Consider the following 20,930-nt stretch of genomic DNA (forward strand, 5'->3'; position numbering starts at 1 on the left):
GATGAAGCCTTAAAAATAAACCCCTGAAAATATTACAATTAAACCACAAACTTATTTCAAATCTTTTTGATGCAATTATAGCTCAAAGAGAACAAAAACTTCTTTGTAATCAATGTCAACAGATGCTCAAAAAATACTCAGTTTATAAAACAAAAGATATGCATTTTATCAGAATTCCATGATAGAGTACTTAATTTTTCAGAAATTAATTTTTAGGACAACAGTAAGAAAAACTTTATGACAACAACAATATGACAATGAAAACAATAAGTTATCAGTGATATTTTTATGCCAAAAATTTACCGAAATTTTTCCGAACTTGCCCACAAAATTTTTCAGCCTATTGTGATGTGATTTCTGGAATTATATCAGATCTAATATACTTATTACAGCCAGCAATTAAAACATGAAATAAGCCTAATGATGAATGCCCAACTCAAGAAATTAATTCCTTAATGTATTAGACAACTTAGGAACTGATTTTAGGCTAACCCACATGAAATTTTTCCACTGTTATATTTCAGACTTCAGAAACAGAATTATTCAGAGATAACAGTGACCCAAAATGTAGATCTAGACCAAATTCTTTATACACATCAAACATAAATGACTTATTAATTTATTTAGCAAATTTTTAGTTAATTTCAAACCACTTAGATGTGTTTTTCACCACTATATGACTGCTGTAGAAAACCGTGAGGAAAAAGATGGTTTAAAGATCAAACCCTTAGGCCCTAGGCCTTGAAGATCACTTGCCCAAGTTGCCAAAAAAAATTCAATATCTGAAACACAAATTTTTACCAATTTTTTTTGCAAAAACCCACCAATGATTAGCTTCAGAAAATTAAATATTCAAATCAGAAATGGAGCAAAGGGGATCTAGGGCCAATGAGAGCTAGCACAGGGCTAATAGAACTAACATTGGGCTAGAAGAAGGTAGATCTGAGCTTAGGAGTCCAAAAACTTGAAACCCTTGTTCTGAAAAAAATATTTTGCTTTAGATCTTCAGATTTATTGCAAAATGTTTAATGGCTGACCTTGCAAAAATAATTGGGACAAGATATTGCCCTCCAAGACCTAGATTTGTCTCAAAACCCCCATATCTGCTTGAAAAAAATCTCAGATCTGAAGATTTACTTGGCTGATTTCCCAGATCTATTCATGCAAACAATCTTTGAGCCCAAATCTTGCCCCCTAAGGTCTAGATCTAGCTTAGATCTGAAGATTTACTTGGCTGATTTCTCAGATCTATTCATGTAAACAATCTTTGAGCCCAGATCTTGCCCTCCAGGGTCTAGATCTAGCTCAGATTTGAAGATTTTCTTCGCTGATTTCTCAGATCTATTTCTGCACAAGTGAAAAGAGAAAAACCCAATACCCAATATGTACAAAAATAGAGAAAACCTCAAAAACCCATGTGTTAAAATTCAAAATTATGTTACAAAATTTCAGATCTACACAAGTAAATAACAGATCTATACAAATAATTTACAGATCTATACAAATAATTTACAGATCTATCAGATATGAGGAGTATGAGTCCAACTCTGCTTCCAGATATGATAATCTAAGGCTCTTAATAGCCAGATCTATCAAAATTTCCACAAAATATTTAAAAGATTTTGAAATTTTAGAGAGGTACTATCCCAAAAACACCATGCAGAAAAAAGATTATCGTTAGATAAATCTTGAGGCTTATATGAAGTGGGCTCTTCAGAAAATGTGTTGAAAGTTCGCTGGTCCAACCGAAAACTATCCCTAAACGCTCAATGAGAACCTGAGAGATCTTCTGCAAACACTAGATCAACCATCAAATCAAGTAGAGAAATAGAACAACAATAAAATTTTGAAGAAATAGAGATACCTGCTACTTCAATCAAAATTAAAAATGTTACCCTAGATCCAACAAACTAAATAAAATACTTGTATTCAGATTATTCTAAGAGAGCTATTGATTGATAGTTTTCACATAATATTAAGCAAAAATTAAAACAATGTTACCATAAATTCGTGAAGAGGAACACTACAACACATTGAAACCCCAAAGACTTTTGCATTAATTCAAAAAACTATACAAGAGAGCTTGAGAGCTTAGTACACGATCTAGAGATCGGATAGACTGACTGACAAATGACCTCCTATTTAAAGATAAATCCTCCAACGGCTAGTTCGAGTGATTCTCGTCAAAGCAATCTCGACCGTTGATGAGGATTAAAATTTCTTTTAATCTCATCCGTCGAAATTTTAAATTCTTGAGGAAATTCGAATTTTTCAATTAAATGCATTTTAATTAACTCAAAAATAAAAATTTTGAGTTAATTTCCTAAAAAAATTGACTTTGACTTAAACCCCATGGACCAAAGGCTTAAAATTTAGCAAAATAATTAATTTACCTTAGTCCTGGGACCTTTTAAAATTTGAATTTTAAGGACCCACGAATTTTGCTTTTGGAAAATTTAAATTTACCTAGGACCTATAATTAATTAAATTTCTAGCTTATGATTTTAATTAATTTTTGGCTAGAAAATTTAATTAATTAACCTATGAGGGGATAAATTAATTTTTCAACCCTCAAGACACTTTACATCATCATTTTCATATATTTTACATCACAAGGGGAAAACCCATCTGAAATAGACTCTCACAGACTACCTAGTTCTGCGACACAAATATAATCCAGCAGACCAAGCAATTTGTAATAAAATAACCTAACCAAATAGTTAGGATTATTCCCAAATCACTTTTACATAGACTCGATCTAGAACACTAGGACTCCCCTAAGATCCCAGTGACAAAATCCACTCCGGCTTTGGGGTAAGGCTGAAAGAAAACTCTGTCGACCATCCGGTAATGGATTGATGAAACAAAAAAACCTCTTGGAATGTAAATCGTCACTAGAAAAATAGGTTTACCTAGGCAATTACATACACGACACGGATCTACTGAGATTATTTACAATTTACACATGCAGAAAGGGTTTACAATATAACATGATGATCAAGCTGATGATGATAATTGAACAGCACAGACATGTTGATCAGGCACTATCCCTTTTGCGAAAAAAGGGGGTGTACTGCTATGGGTTGTTGACACATAGTGGTCACGAGGACCCATTAAAAATAATTAATTATTTTAATAAAACTGTCACTGGGTGGAATTTCCCAAAATGCTTTCTGGGTTCTTTGGAATACATGTGCCCAAACCTCCCTGCAAAATTTGAGACTTAGATCACATCCAATGCTACCAACAATCAACAATCATGATTTCCCTTAAGATATCATCATATTTACTTGAAAAACGAGAAAATAAGCTATTTAAAAAAAATTATGATAATTCTTATATTCACCAAGAAAAATAAGCACAAGGCAGAAAGATATATACAATGTTATTTAATTCTCTTTCTTAAAGCAATAAGAACAACAACAAAATCAAAGTAGGCACTAGAGTCCAATGCTTTGGCATCCTTGATCAACAAAAACTCTTTTTCCGACAACTACATATGAACCTCCTTTTCTACATATGACAAAAGGTAGGTAAGAACAAACCTCATTTTCAAAAACATATTTGAACTAGAGTTTCCAAAGGACAAATAAGGCAGAAGTCCTCAAGCAATGCCAAATACCTTAGAGAGAGGATTGGATTAGAGAGCTGGAGCCACCCAACAAATACTATGCACAATTACATTCACCCCCAAAGAATACATCCCTGCTCTACCTGAACATGCTCCCTGTTATCACAAAGTCTACCCTAATGAAAAGCCTTATAAGGAGCTAAGATGGCTGTACACTGATCAAATAAATATCCATGAGCCTAAGTTTGTACATGCCCTTGATAGCGATGATAGAACTCCTAAAGTAGGTCCTTTGCATGAATCAGAGAGCTGTTCTTACTTCTGAATTGTAATATGTCCTCTCAACAGATTCAGTTGGGCTAATCACATATTCTAAACAACAATTTTCACACATTCATACCTGTGTGCAAAATAACATTGTATATAGATATCAATTTGTGTACCTAGCAACATAGTGGCAGAGATAGAAGAAAAGCAATCATTCATATCTGTCCCTCGTAATAGTTGTAAGTCACCCATGCACTTCAGAGGATCTTTTTCAAAATACGAAGTAATAAATATTTTGAAGCAAAATACGATAATTCTTGTTTTGACTTGCATTTTCTTAGACAAAACAGGTGGACTTTGCGAGGGGTAACTTTTGCATCCACTGATTTTTGTTTACCATTTTTAGTTTAAACTTTAATCTTTAATTTCATCAATTAAGAATCATAATATAATTTTGGAAAGGAGCAAATCGTACATTACATTACAACTTCCATAAGCACTATCCCATGTTTTTTCAAATTGATGCTGTTTCAGGTTGAATATGATGTTGCACCATGCTCTGCTGGAAGTCCTCCTAGTGAATGCATTGACACTCGGGAAGCACGCATGGCTATACCACGAGGGGGGGATGTCATTTATGGTGTTGCACACCAACATACTGGAGGACTTGGTTCGGTACTTTATGGTCAAGTATGAGTTTCTTATCCATGGCATTAGCCTTAAAAGTTTGACTGATTTGCTAAAACTTAAAAAATAGGGAGCGATAAATGGATGAAGTGAAGAATGATTTTATATTCTTTTGTTGTGTTTCTTTATCCTTCTTTTCAGTTTTTGAATTTAGGGTTAGGGATTCTGATAAAAGACAGTATATTTGAATGAATCAAATGTATGATTGTTGCTTTCTTGCCCCATGATTACTCTTACGTAAAGTTTTAACATAGTTTGTGGTGATTAGGATGGTCGAGAGATTTGTTCATCCTTACCACTTTATGGTCAAGGAAGCGAGCCCGGTAATGAAACTGGTTATGTTGTTGGAATGAGCACATGTTATCCTGAGCCTGGAAGTGTAAAGATTTATAATGAAACTCTGAAATTACAGGCCAAATACAGCAGCGAAATCAGGCACACAGGTGTTATGAATCTGTTCTATCTTCTCATAGCAGACTCTGTACACGACGTTTCTGTCACCTCTTATTGAGAGTATATTGTCGTTCAAAACTTGTGTTCTTTCTACCTTAAGATGTCTAGATTTAGTTTGTCTACTTGTGGAATAATTTTCTCAACTTTTCAAAGAGGTCATATTTCCATAGAGCAACAATTGCAAAATGCCCTTGACAAGGTAGGAACATGGAAGACTCAGTTTATGCAAACAAGGTTCTTCCATCTCGCTTGTGACTGCTCTCTCTGTTTTTTGTCAGGAACAAGTGTCTTCTATTTTGTGACGAAGGGACATGAAAATGGTTATGAGACTCTTTGGACTTGAAAGGCTATAAATTGTACAATGCTCTTTTGAGGCTTGAAGTACAACAGAGCCTAGACTTTCTTCTATTGGCTGACATAAGAACTGGATTTCTGTCATGTTTTTCAATTCCACTGTGTATATTTATGGCATAAATTAGGAAATTACCAAGGGCTAGTTATTAATACTATGTCTCCCTCCCTTTTCTATCTTCCATGTATTTTTAATCTAAATATTATCATTAACAGTTATGTTTTGACTTTTTTCTCATCATGGTTCTTTTGTGTTTCTGTTGTCCAATGAAATAAGGGGCATATCAATGGAAGTCATGGATAAACTTGTAATGAAATCCTGCATAGTGTTCACTATATATATGTAGATGATGGTCAACATTTTGTCATAACAAATTTACGTACTATGGACTGGGGATATTTTTTTTGAAGGAAGAGATCTGAAACAGCAATAACAGGTAATTGGATACGTGTATTCAGAATTTCAGATCTCAGTAAATAACATTACTTTCTCACCTTACAACTGCGATGATAAGGTTTGTATCATAACTGCAATTTAAAATTTTCTTCAGGTTAGACAAATCTGTGGCCTTCTAACCTTTGACTAGTAACTTGATGAAAATAATTTCTATTAACATTTGTTTGCAGGTGATGTTGTGAAACTCTATATTTAGTCGAAGAAATGTAAATACAGAGTGGATTTTTAAAATATATTGTGGAGTTATAACAAATTTGCCACCGATATAATTAGGTTGGAATCAGGCAGAATAGTATTTTATGTTAGTTACCTCAGCCAAATCAGCATATTAAACAAGTCCTTCCATGGACAAGAGTTCAATCGTAATGCTAAGCAAAACAAAATTTTCCAATTAAATTTCTCTGATGTCTGTTCACAATTTTCAACGGATGTGTTGACAGGACAAAATGTCTTTGACAATAGTGGGGGGTTCATCTAGGAAGGGGCCCAATTAAACTCCTTACTATTTGGAGTAGGGAATCTAACTGGAACTCTAATTCAGTGTTGCACTTATTGCGATAATATCAGAATTATTGCGAACAATATCAGCAGTAATTATCGCAATAATTTTCGTTTTTTAAATTATCATGATAATTTAGGTAATTATCAAGATAATCTCAAAATTATGGCCCTATCTCTATTAATTTCCACTTATTGCCAATTTTTATTCTTTTAACTCTAATTTTTTAAAGGTTAGGGGGTTGAGAAGTGAGGATAGTTTGACCATTTCCATCCAGCAAACAAGGGGAAATCTTTTGTTTTCATTTCCCATGATTCATCTCATGAGATACATACCCTAGTAGTTAATGGTAATATTAAATTCTTAAAGTAAATGTAACATTTTCCTTTATTTTTATTTTCATCCTTTTACGTAAGTTTTTAACATTACCATTAATTGACTCAAGACTTTTGAGAGTGGTTTCGACCTCATTGGAATTCATATGGAGAAAGTAGAATTTTAGATTCCATTCAAAATCCAGGAGACTTGAATAGTTTTTAGGATTTTAGTATTGGTGGGATTGCAATGTTTCTAGTGGATTATGTGATGTATGAGGGTATGGAACTAACATTTAATCAAGATCACCAAACCCTCTATGTACCTCGATGTTGGTGACATTGACTTTTGAGCTCCTCCTTCATGAACCTAGTGCAATTGTACACTTCCCTCAGGCAAAATCATTGATTAGGATGTTAAGCTTTTTCTATCTTATTTTAATGTTTAGATGATCTTGATGAGGAGGATCACAATATAAGCAATGATTTTGATGTTATGTAGCTATTTGTTGTAGCATGATTTTCTTTGGATTTCAGAGTTCATTTAAAGCCTCTCAATTGATCTATTTTGATTCAGAAGTGGATTGCACTTGGTGATTTTTTGGTTATATGTGCCTTTGCTATATACAAGAGAATTTTTGCATATTTGTGTATATTAATTTGGATTCATATGGATGCATATGAATTATATGTTCTTTTCAAAATTTGAATATTTTATGTATTTTTTGGTTGACCAATCTTTTGGTCTAGTTTTAATAACATTGTTGAGGACGTTGTGGCTATTTTCCATCAAGGAAACAAAGGGAAATATGTTTTTTTCATTGCCATGGTTCATCTCATGAGATATATCAATTTTATATGATTATATATGATTTTGATATGATTTTATATGATTCTATTAGATCTTATGACTTTAAACAAATATCATATTTCAACATCAATATGTGGTGTATCATTTGATGTCTTATACATCTTCTATATCGATTTTATTTTCATATTTATGTAGCAATGTGTTTGTTTGATGTTGATGTTGTTTTAGAAGTTAAAAAAATTGAAACAAAAAGATATTATTTTTGTATTTTTTAAAGTTTTCTGATAATTTTTTTTTTTAATATTTTCCTTGATATTGCCGATAATTTAATTTTTGGACCCCCAGTGATAATTTGGTGATAACAATAAATGTAACATTGTTGTGATTGGGGTTCCTTCTTGGGGAAAACCCCTTACTGTTGGCGAAGACATTTTGTCCTATTAACACATTGGAACACAAGTAGGTAACACCCAAAAGCACACCTATGAACAATAATCTTATCGCAATGAACAAATGAAGAGGTACAACCTAATATTTATATTGTTCCAGGCCTCCAAGGAATATGGGGTGAGGCTATTTACAAGCTAATTAATGACATAATTCTAGCTATTAACAAGCAACATACATGAGAGACCACACACAAAAGCACACCATAGATATAAACATAGAGTGAGTTAAATAGTGGACAAACTTAACCTTTCTGGTAGGTAGATGAAGTTTTGTCTTGATCTACTTAGATATTCAAATTTCTTTTGATTTGGGTTTTCTAAAAATAGGCCAAAGTAAAAAGTTTCATGGTTAAAGATCCCACCAATGCAAAATTCCTATGAGATGTAAGGAAGAGTTTCAACAAATAAGAGATTGAATTTGTCTAATAAAAAACTTAATTCTAAACATAATTATCTTTTATCTCCATATTCAACAATATACAAATGATGAGATACAACCCAATTTATATTGTTTTGGATAATAAGAATGGGAGACAATTCAAAAGGTTGTCTCATAACTAGGGTTCTTAACCCTAGGCATTGGTGAACTATGTAGAGCTCCACACAATTAAACATTAAATATTCTAACTTAACCCCCTCCCTTGTAATGTTTAGTTCACACGTGGAACTTGCAGCACCTTCTCCTAAATTTTGGTATTCTGCCACACACAAAACTAGTACCCTCTTCCAAATTTTGATTTCAAAATTGCACCATGTTGACAAGGTATCCATTTACAAGGTTTTGTTTACATGATACAATTATACGAAATATGTTCCTTTTTGACAAAATCATCTTCACATGGAAAGTTTTGTGAAGTTTAACCTTGTGTCCTTTTTAAACAGTGGGAAAACCTATCATAACTTAGTTGTCGAACCAACAACAAGGACAACCATCATTGGTTGTTATCCTCAAATGTAAGTTGAATCATCATTGTTATTCAAGGAAAACCATGTCACTTGGATTTACCTGTTGGTGATCCATAATGGGGAAGGCTTTCGCTCTTGTCAGATGCCTTTGGGTCTTGGGCCATTAACTTGTTTCCTTACATCCGAGGAAGACGAGTTCTTAGCCAAGCAAAAGTAGTTTTAGGACATACTAATTTCAATCCTCGTGTTATCACACCTAAAGCTCTAAGCATTTCTTTATTTATTAAATTAAATTATATCCCAATTAGATATTATAATGCTTGCTTGATGAGGGGAATGCTTTTTTTGACCCTTCAAATATAGGTTGAAACCATCCCCATGTATAGTGTGATCAGCCTCTCCACAATGTTCTCACATATCCTCAAGAAAACATTTTCTTGAAAGATGATTTTTCCTACAACAATACTTGCATGCCTATACAACCAATCTTCAGAATTACAATTCAATTGTCTTCTCTTTATGAGGCTCCCAATTTACTTACATGCATATACTAACAATCCTCAAATTTATGATTTAGTGGTTTTCTCATTTACCATTTTCTTTGATTCCCCGATAGAGTTTCAATTTCATTCTAGAGTTTATATTTGAATTGATGTATATAATTCATCAATTTATTGTTTTTCATAAAACATAGCCTTGATTTTCTTGTCCTCACACTTTGCCACTAAAGAGATTGAATTTTGTTTTGTGCAATGGGTATTATTATTTAAATTTTTTGTTAGAATCTTGTAAATACTATGTTATGCTATGCCCCCCACAATAAATTTATGATCATTTTTTATATCTTTTACAAAGCACTTATTTGGATAAATCTTACCCTTCTATCTCATATGTAATATTTCAATCTTGACCTTTGAATTATAATATGGTAAATATGTTAGGATTAAAATGTGAGAAAATAATTAATCATTAGCAATTATAAAACATAAAGAAATAAAACGCCATGATTATTGTGGAAACTCTAAACTAGAAAAATTAGCTTGTAACAAATTATTACTTTGGGCCAAAAGGTATCTTATAATGGATCCATCAAGCCACTAAATAGGCTATGTTACATCAAATACCATAGAAAAAACAATGGGTAAACAAAACCCTGGGCCCATAAATTGCCAATTGTAAACCCATTAATTATTGTATCAAAATGACTCCCACCAAGTCAAGTTTAACCTAACATTCCCCCTTTTGAATTTTACTTGGGGTTTCCCTTGATTAAATCAAGCTAAACTAGCCAAGTGAGCCTTCACCACTCACCTCCAAGCCCTACCCCTTGTTGAGAAATCTAGTGGCAACAAGAGTAGATGATTTCTCTTTTATTTGATAACTTTCTGTGAAGACTTTTTATTTTTCTTAATTAAGTTCTTCTTTAGCTTGATTAAATTGTGTTCTCTTCATCAAACATATATCGAAACATAATGAAAAATTGAGACAAAGGAGACAAGATATAGGCAATCATCCAGGGCCAAATCCTCTCCAATCTTGAGAGGAAAACCCACAGAATTCTTCTTCTTATAGAATCTTCAATTGACCAATTCCAAGACCTAGACCCTTGACCAACAACCCTTCGAGATCAAGTCAAACTTTGTTGTTTTCTCTTCAAGTCAAACACAATCAACTTTGACGAGAAACTGTTGCAACTTCTCCTTCTTCTTGACCTTGACCTTGCAATACAAGACAAATTCTCTTCTTGAAATTTCTGGTTGCCTGTAGCTTCCTAAAATTCTCGCACGTGTGAGGTATAATGGTAGTTTAGATCCTTCTATTTCCTTCGCTAAGTAAGGTCCCTTCTCTTCAAGATATTGGTCTTCAATTTAGTCTATATTGACACCAAAATTCGGCTCTGATAGCATGAATGCAGTTCGATCTCCTTTCTACAATGGACGTCCTAGATTCGGCTTGCACACATGAGATACTTAGCCCAAAAATAGTCCTTAAGATATGCCTCCTTTTCTTTGCTTAATCTCCTTCTTCCTTCACTAATTTCATTGATCTTGGTTGAGTGTCTTGTGATTGATACATCCTCTCAAGGTGGTCTACTAGCCTCCTTTATATAGCCTTCTAGACCTTAAAAATAGGCCAACTTGACATGTTTGGAAGGGCTGACATGTTGCATGCATTTTGACTTGATCTTGGAAGGTTTCTTGACTCAAATAATTTTCTTTTACATAATGTAACTTGCCCAAATGGGTCTTTCATACATGACAATGACCTTAATGACTTAATAACAAGTCCTAAGAGGTCACAATTGGAGCTTTACCTAAAAATAATTTTCCTTGAGCATGAAACCCATGCCTCAAGTTCAATAATAATACATTTATTTTTCTTATTACATTAAACACATAAATCATGATTACATTTGTCATTACGAAGATTGAACCTAGTTACATATCTCGACACTCCCTCTTAACTAGGGAGGTATTCATAATTCATACAAGGTACTTGGACATTCTCAATATGAAGAATTCTCATAAGAAGATTCAAATTGGTAACCCCTCTGTATAGAATCATATCATCTAGCATTGTTACATAGAAAGGCCTTGACTAACAACTCTATGACTCCACAAGATCATATCACAATGCCCGTGAGACTAATGATTTATAAATACCTTCATCATTGTCTCTCAAGGAGCATACCCCATCTGGATGTTCACAGGGTATGTCCTTCTAGGACTATTCTTATCTTGAATTCCCAGTCCTCAAAGAATATCGGTCATTTATGACTACTCTTGTCTCAGATTCCCCACCACATCCTCAAAGAGTATCAGATGCTAGATGCTTACCCAATCTTCCATTCTCTCTTCCCAAGTGAAGACAAGAATGATGTATCTATATCTCCCTCTCAACTAGGGAGGATATACCCATTCCTATGAAGGAATGTAGCCAAGCTCCCTCTTAATCTGGGACTTGAGCAAGCTACTTCTTAGCTTAGGGAATTGCCTCCAAGTTTCTTCTTAATTAGAAACTTGCTTCCAGGCTCCTTCTTAACTAGGGACTTGTTTCCAACAACAACTCTTTCCTCATTGGTGGAGATCATGGGACCTTCAGCTGCTTGTAGCGCTCCTCCATTTGATGTCATGAATTTCTTTTTAGTATTATGGAGCCTTCATATTTGGGACTTCTATGTAGGGCTTCGGTCATCCATCACTTTCCTTCTTGAATTAGGGTAGTCATGTCATCCTTCCTTTGATTGGGGATTGATCTATTGGACCATATATGGTTTTTCCTCATACAGCTACCTTTTCGACATCATGTATCCTTCAGGATCTTCCATCCTTCCACATGAGTATCAGTTGTAGATGAAATCGAAACTTTTTTTTAGATTGCCCTATATTAGCCCATCCAAATATTATTTAACATCACATCAAAAGTTACCTTTTGTGATGGCCCTTCATCATGACATCCGCGTGTCACAACATCAACATCCTGCATTCATATTGACACATCTCCAAGGTATTCAATGTCAAGGGTTTCCATTCTTTCCAAACTACATTAAGGGTTTCATATATTTCCCATGGAGATATCATAGTCAATTCTTCTAGTCATTGGATATTGATTGCATTTTCCATAGTTGCATATTTCACAATCTCTTATTTTCTCTTTATTCACATATTACTTCCCGGGAACTTCCAATAAGAGTTCCTTCATCTTTGTCAACCACCTCATATTCCATATGAGGACATATTATGTTGATTTTATCTACTTAATATGTCAACCATGCCTTCATTCATCCTTTTAATGAATGAGATCCTTTTCCTTGGATTATGCTCATGAGGTAGGGCATGCATCCTTATTATTTGCAATTATATAATTACATGACTTGACTCATTGAACATATGCATACATACCTCTTTTCTTATTTGGCCAGCTAGACTTCCTTCAACAACTTCCTGTCCTTTATTGAGAGTGCTTCAATCATCTTTGACATGTTGCATTATTTTGTCATCATATCATCATTCTTTCAAATAGTGAATCCCATCCAGGGTGGTACTGTTAGTGAGACACTTGCTTCTTCCAAGAGATGAACCTTCTAATGAAGATTCCAATAGAGGATCTTGATTATCCTCATCCTACAAATGCTCCTTTCCAATTATGTATGATGAGATCTATACTAGATGACTTCCTTCTACGCATAAGTGCTACCTATGCTTTTAATGAGATTACCAAGAGCTACTTTTTTCTAATGATGACTATCATAGAATTCTACTTCAACTTCTTATGATGATGTCTTGATCTCTTGCTTTAGTCATATGTTCCTATGATGCCATATCCTAAAATGATGCATCCTATCATGCTTCTAATGGTTCCTACCATGATAGCCATATTTTACAAAAACTGAAAAGAACTCAGTGGAGAAGACTTATCTCAACCATAGTAGAGATGTTTTACTTTTTCCTTCTTGGAATTCTTCTTTTCATCTTCTTCCACTTCTTCAATGACATGGGCTCCTTCTCTTCATCTTTTGTTGTTGTCCTTCTTGAGTTTAGGACAATCTCTCTTGTAGTGCCCATATTATTGACATCCATAGCATTGAACCTTTGCCATATTCTTCTTCCTTTTTTGAGGACCAAATTTCCCAAACTTTCCTTTCCTCTTTTCCATGGCAGCATATGCTTGAGTTTGCTTGTTTGATCCTACATCAGTTTTTGCCTTCAACCTAGTTTCTTCAATTTTGCATAGTGACCATATTTCATTGAATGGAGTAGCTTCCTTCTTCCCATAGATGCTTGATGTAAAGTTACCCCATTCCTCTGGTAGTGCATTGAGCACTATAGTAGTCATTTCCTTGTCAAACATTATCTCTCCCAACTCTTGTAGTTGGTCCCTTATTTTAGACACCCTCATAAAGTATGAGGCTATTCCTTATTCTTTTGATATCTTCATCTTGTAGATTTCTTGTCTTAATGAGATCACTTCTCCTGCAGTGCTTATGAAGAACAATTCTACAAGTTTGTCATATATTTCTTTTGATGTTTCTAATTTTGATACATAGGGTATGAGGGGATCTTTAATGGATTCTATGAGAATCCTTTGAGCCCTTACTTCCCCTTTCATGTACTTTTCAAGAGCTTGAGCTTCTTCCTCTAGAGGTTTAGTGATTGAGCCCTTAACATGATTCATGACTTCATTTTCTATGAGGATCAAATCTGTCCTCTTCTTCCATGCAAGAAAGTTTGATGCCCCAACCAACTTGTTTCTTTCCTTGCAAAAAGGAATTTTGATAGATTCAGATGTGGTCATAAAGATACTTATTTGAGAAGATGTTCTTTGATGAAAATATATTCATTTGTTGCCTTCTTGATTTTTTATGATGATGATAATGATAGAAGATGCCTTCAAAAGTGATCCTTCAAAGAGAGGGAGATCACCTTGGCTCTTTGAAGATGATGAAAACCCCTTCTCTTTCTTCCCTCGTAAACTTCAATATGTTTCAAAATCCTTCCTTTCATGGAGGTGTTTAAGGTCTTCTCTTTGATGATTTAGTGAGGTTCCCAAGAATTCTTTTAAGTGTAGAATCCTTCTTTGAATGAACTAGGGTTTGTAGGTTTTATTCTATTGACTTCCTTCAAGATGATGTAATCCTTGTCCTTGAAATGCCTTGAAGATGAGAGGATATTCTTGATGATTTGATGCCCTTGATAATCTTCTAGAACTTTGGTCCTTGAATGTCCTTTGTTGAGCTACCCTTCCTTGACTTGTCACCTTAGCTTTGATACGATGTTGAGAAATCTAGGGGCAACAAGTGTAGATGATTTCTCTTTTATTTGATAACTGCTTGTGAAGACTTTTTATTTTTCTTAATTAGGTTCTTCTTTAGCTTGATTAATATTGTGTTCTCTTCATCAAACAACTACCAAAACATAATGAACAAACGATACAAAGGACACAAGATATAGGCGATTAGCCAAGGCCAAAACCTTTCCAATCTTGAGAGGAAAAATCACATAATTCTTCTTCTTATAGAATCTTCAATTGGCCAATTCCAATACCTATACCCTTGACCAACAACCCTTCCAAGATCAAGTCAAATTTTTCTTTTTTCTCTTCAAGTTAAACACAATCAACTTTGACTAGAAATTGTTGCAACTTCTCCTTCTTCTTGACCTCGACCCTACAATACAAGACAAATTCTCTTCCTGAATTTTTTGGCTTCCTGTAGCTTCCTGCAATTCTCGCACATGTGAGGTAGAATGGTAGTTTAAATCCTTATTTTTCCTTCGCTAAGCAAGGTCCCTTCTCTTCAAGATCTTGGTCTTCAATTTAGTCTCTATTGACACCAGAATTCGACTCCTATAGCATGACTGTAGTTTGATCTCCTTTTTGCAATGGATGCCCTAGATTTGGCTTGCATGTGTGAGATATTTAACCCAAAATAATCCTTAAGATATGCCTCCTTTTCTTTGCTTAATCTCCTTCCTTCACTGATTACAGTGATCTTTGGTCGAGTGTCTTATGATTGATACATCCTCTCAAGGTAGTCGACTAGTCTCCTTTATATAGCCTTCTATACCTTAAAAATAGGTCGATTTGTTCCAACTTTTAGGTCGACTTGACATGTTTGGAAGGGCCGAAATTTTACATGCATTTTGACTTGATCTTGGAAGGTTTCTTGACTCAAATAATTTTCTTTTACATAATGTAACTTTCCTAAATGGGTCTTTCATATATGACAGTGACCTTAATGACTTAATAACAAGTCCTAAGAGATCACAATGGGAGATTTACCTAAAAATAAATTTCCTTGAGCATGAAACCCATGCCTTAAGATCAATAATAATAAATTTATTATTCTTATTACATTAAATACATAAAATCATGATTACATCTCTCATTATGAAGATTAGACTTATTTACATATCTCAACACCCCTCTCAAAGTATATAACGAGGGTATCTAAGAATTCATCATGTCCCCCATATTACCTAGGTCTACCTCCAAACTTTACTAGTAATTTACTAGTGGTATGCATGCCTTACTAGGTCTTAGTCATATGTCCATTTACATGCAAAAATGTTCAACTCCATTAAAACATTTTTTTAATTGTTGTTATCCCGACACTTATGCCATCATCCTCTCATCTTCACACAATCAATGGTTTCCTTGTGTTGCCAAAACCCTTGGTTGTTCCAACTCTTGTAGTTGCTCTCTATGCACTCGAGCTCATTCTCTTTCATGTGCATGGTAAATTTTCGTTCTAGTGCCTCATGGGATTTCTTTTGTTGAAACCCTAGTTATTTACTTTAGCATATTTGTCATGGGACACCCTATTTTTCTTCATCATCTTTTGTAGTATTGGCATTAAACCATTATGACTCCTTAGATTCTAGGTTAACCTTTCTTTGATACCATTTGATAGAAATAAAATGTGAGAAAAAATAATTAATAACTAGCAATAATACAACACATAACAATAAAACACTGTGATTATCTTAGAAAACCCAAAATAGGAAAATCAACCCATAATAAATCTGTTACTCGTAGTCAAAAGGAATCTTATAATGGATTCATTAAGGCATTAAATAGGTTATATTACATTAAATACCATGGGAAAAACCATGTGTTAATGGAACCTTAGGCATGTAGACTACCAATGGTAATTAGCGTATCAAATTGGCTCTATGATTGTAAATGGGCATACAACAATTAGACTTAGTTAAACATGTGCACCCTTGGTAAACTACTGGTGAAGTTTGGATGTATACCTAGGTGATAGGGGGAGAATGCCAGATTCCCAGATACCCTAGTTATAGACTTTAAGGGGGTAGGGTTTGGGGGTAAATGGTGAAGGCTCACTTAGAAGATTTGGTCAATGAAAACCCCAAGTCAATTTTAAAGAGGGGAATTTTAGGTTAAACTTGACCAATCAAGTTTAAAGGGAGGAATGTCAAGTTAAGCTTGACTTGGTTAAGTTTCACCTCACATTCCCTCTAAAATTGACTTATGATTTCCCTTGACCAAACCAACCAAGTGAGCCTTCACCACTCACCCCCCAAGGCCCTACCCCACTTAAAGTATATAATAAGGGTATCTAGGAGTCCCACATACTCTCCCATATCACCTAGATCTACGTCCATAATTTAATGGTAATATATCATGGGTATGTATGTCTAATAAGGTATTATAGTTTATGCCCATTTACATGCAATAAAAAAAATCTCAGTTCTAGTAATTTTTTTAAAATTCAATGTTGCTATCTTAGAACTTACGTCACCATACTCTAACCTTGTCATTCTTTGACCTCGGTGAGCAATGCTCCCGCTATTGCTCTCCTTGTGGCATTGCTCACCACAACCAATGCTCTAGGCATTGATCCTCACAAATCTACTTGACTTGTTGATCTTGTTGTATTTCAAAGTAAACTCCAACTATTGCATTCTCATCATCCAAGTCTCGAACCTCAGCATTTTTGCCCATTACATGCAATAAAAAAAAAAAACTCAATTATAGTAATTTTTTAAATTTAATGGTGCTATGCTGGTGCTTATGTCATCATCCTCTTGCCTTTTCATTTCTTTGACCTCAATCGCCGACCCCAACTCCTACTACTCTCCTTGTGGACTTGCACACCACAACCAATGCTCTAGAAATTGATCATCACAAATCTAGTTTCCTCGTCAATCTTATATTGCAAATTAAACTTCGATTATGCCATTCTCATCATCTAAGTCCCGGACCTTAGCATTTTGGCAATAATTTTTATCATCACATAGCAAGCTATTGCTAGAAACAGTGGCAACCATTTGCTCAGGTATCACTCTATTATTACATCAAGCTTGTCCTCATTATCCAACAACAACTAGAAACATCTTGTGTCCTATATCGATCTTCAAGGACATCATTCAAACCCTTGTTTTTCCAGACAGAAGCATGGTGATCTACATTTGCATTTTAGCAATATCTATGTTTTCCCCATCAAACCTCTATCTTCATTATTGTATTCTTGATCTATATATTTTCCATAGAAATTTCCAACCATGCCATCATTTTCAATGTAGTGACCTCTGCAACTAATGAGGGCGTTGTATGCAAATCTATCTCACCAAGAATTAAATGTTCTCCATCATAATAGATTATACCTATCATTTTGTGCATCCAATCCACCATGATATATGCTACAATTTTGGTCCATCTATCATCCACTTGGAAAACCCTTTGAGCTTCAAGAATGGTACATATGCATGCCATTGTAACCATAGTGAGTCCATCATCGAAAGAGAAATTCCCAAGTTGTTCTGAATAGAGAACCAAAGCTTATTGGATATTTATACCATTTGTATTGATTAAAATGTGAGAGAAAATAATCAACTACCAACATTAATAAAACACATAGCAATAAAAATACCATGATTATCCTTGAAACCATAAACGAAGAAAATTAGCTTGTAATAAATCTATTATTCTTGGCCAAAATAAATCTCACAATGGAATCATCAAGCCATAAAATGGGATATATATTACATTAAATACTATGAGAAAACCCATGTTACTAAAACCTTTGGCCCATAAACTACCAACAACAAACCCATTAATTATTGTGTCAAAATGACTCTATGACCAAGTTAAGTTTCACCAAAAAATGATAATGTTTTATTCATATCATCCAGTTTATGTGATGGGAGTTGAGTCATGTGAATTGATTTATAATGATGTTACATTTTAATAACATGAAATGCATTATGAACATTTCTACAATGGATCCCAAGGCAAAGACCCAACTAAGGAATTTGTTTGAGTCAAATAATGGACTAAGATTGTTGTGTGGATGATATGTTTTCTAAAACCATTAGGATGATGTTGCCATGGTGTACTTATGTATGTGAAAAGATGTGCACATATAATACATAATAACATACTATCCACCAAGAAGGCTGCTTGGGGAAGCAACAAGGGAACAATGATACCACAAGAGGGAAAGGGGAAAAGAGATGCATGGATGTTTCGACCTTGACACTTGCTCTTTGGAATGTAGTGCCTTTTTCCACATGATTCCCTAGAAATATTTCTCATTAATTTGACTTGTATGTGTGTCCAAGTACAAGTTTTCTTTAAACATGTTCCTAAGTTCACGCATAAATGTTTTTTGAAAATAAGAATACGAAAGTTGCATTAGGATTTTGTCTTCTTGATGCTTTGATCACCATTACAAGATCATCTATAGGGGGAAAATAGTAGATCTCCTGCAAGGAAAGGTATCTTCTTACCATTTGTGGGGATAATTATTCATTATTCATGGATCAATGTTATTCTTCCATGTTATGAGTCTTTTTATCTTCTTAATAATGAAGGAACGTATGTGAATCCATGATTGTTACACTTAAAATGGTAATATAATTCCATTGATCTGTGGCTCGTAAGAAGTTGTAGAAGTTGGGGGATTCATTGTTGGAAGTTGGAATGATTATAATCTTGAGATGTCTTCATTTATGGCTAATCACCCTCATTGATTGTATTACTAAGTTATGACTAAGTGTTGACCTAGTCCACATTTGTTTACATTATTTTAAGTAACAAATGTTGACCGAAACATTTATGTGGGTCCATAAGCCCCTCATGGACGAACATAAGGGAATTTTGAGGTCTAAAATGTGTTTCCAATGGAAAATAATGAAATAAGAGCTATGCATTTTTGAAGGAAAAGAAAGAAAAATATATATTTTTAATTGTATTTTTAGCTTATCTCCTTATAGGTTTACTCAATGTCAAGTGTGGGTGCCTGTTGGATGCATAAACAGGTACCCACTTCACATACTTTTGACTAGATCCACCCCAGGAAAATATTGAAATACATGAAAAAATAATTCTGAATGTATTTTCAAAAATTTCAGTGCAAGTATACTCAAAAGTATGCAAAATAGATACTCATTTGATGTGTAATTTAATTGTGCATCCAATGAGTGCCCAAACTTGAGATTTGAGCGAACCTATAAGGAGAAAAGCCAAAAATATAATGAAAATGATTAGTTTTCTTCTTCACTCTCCAAAAATATTTACCCCTAGTGATGAAATCATCATCTTGAATTTTATTGGTTCTTTTAAAGATAATTTTGGTAATAATTTTTTTTCTTTGAGGCCCATTTTGGACCTCAAAATTCCCTTAATTTGTTTCTCCACCTCATGATATGTGTATAAATACACAAATCATGCCTCATTTGTAGCATCATCTTGTGTTAATATTGTGATTGATTTTTTAGGCTATAGACTCCATATATTTGTTGTTTGTGGATTCTCTCTCTCTTTCTCTCTCTCTCTCTCTCTCTCTCACACACACACACACACACACACACACGCATTGATATGATATACTCTTCAGTAATGTTATTATAAATTTGAAGCTTTCTACATGAATGGTTTAAGATTTTTTGACATTTTAACAATAGATATATGATTTTAACATGGTATTAGGAATAGTGTTACTCCTCCTTCATTGTCCAATATTGTTTTTAGGATTTCAAGGCCGAAAATATGGTTTTGGGAAACTTTTTGGACAATGTTATGCAACCAGCTCACAAAATAGAAGAAAATATAGATCAATGACTTGAGAAATAGCCCTCGAAGAGTAATTGCAACAATTTTTTCTCTCGCAAAGAGTAACAAAAAATGAAATGGAAACTAATATGGATGGTTTGAAGAATGGTTTAAAAGAAGACATGGAAGGTTTGAAGGATGTATTAAAAGCAAACATGGAAGGTTTGACAAAGTTGCTATAAGAAATGCTTCCTAATGGCAAAAAGGTATTCCATGAAACTCATGATGAGAACAAAAGGAATGTTAATCATGATTTCAGAGACTCTAACTTTGGGTTCAAGACCAACCACATTCCAAATATCGATATGAGGAAGTTTGATGGAAAGGATCTGGTAACATGGATACTATAGATGGAGAAATATTTTGATCTACATGATGTGCAACACACAAAAGGTACGCATTGCATATTTATATTTAGAACCCAATTAGTTTGTATGGTATCGATGACTTTGTCCTCGTAAGCCACTAGTCACTTAGTCAATTTTTACAGAGGAAATGATAGCAAATTATGAGGATACAAAGAGAAACACCTTCTTTAGGCAATTGATAAACCTCAAACAAAAGGGTTCAATAGCGGAGCACATT

At 34.1% G+C, this 20,930-nt stretch overlaps 1 pseudogene across 1 annotated transcript in view; it reads left to right on the plus strand.

Moving 5' to 3' along the window:
• LOC149200423 (uncharacterized) overlaps positions 1-5,567 on the plus strand; it is a 139,300-nt pseudogene extending 133,733 nt beyond the window's left edge. Inside the window, exons 3-5 of the transcript XR_016253842.1 lie at positions 4,373-4,528; positions 4,794-5,038; positions 5,257-5,567. The product of XR_016253842.1 is annotated as an uncharacterized LOC149200423 (transcript). The remainder of the gene's footprint in view (positions 1-4,372; positions 4,529-4,793; positions 5,039-5,256) is intronic.
• Positions 5,568-20,930: the final 15,363 nt, after the last annotated feature.

The sequence above is a fragment of the Pinus tabuliformis genome, chromosome 2_1, assembly GCF_031772625.1.
Source record: "Pinus tabuliformis cultivar Carrire ecotype Pingquan chromosome 2_1, CPIR1, whole genome shotgun sequence".
In the NCBI taxonomy this organism is placed as follows: Eukaryota; Viridiplantae; Streptophyta; class Pinopsida; order Pinales; family Pinaceae; genus Pinus; species Pinus tabuliformis.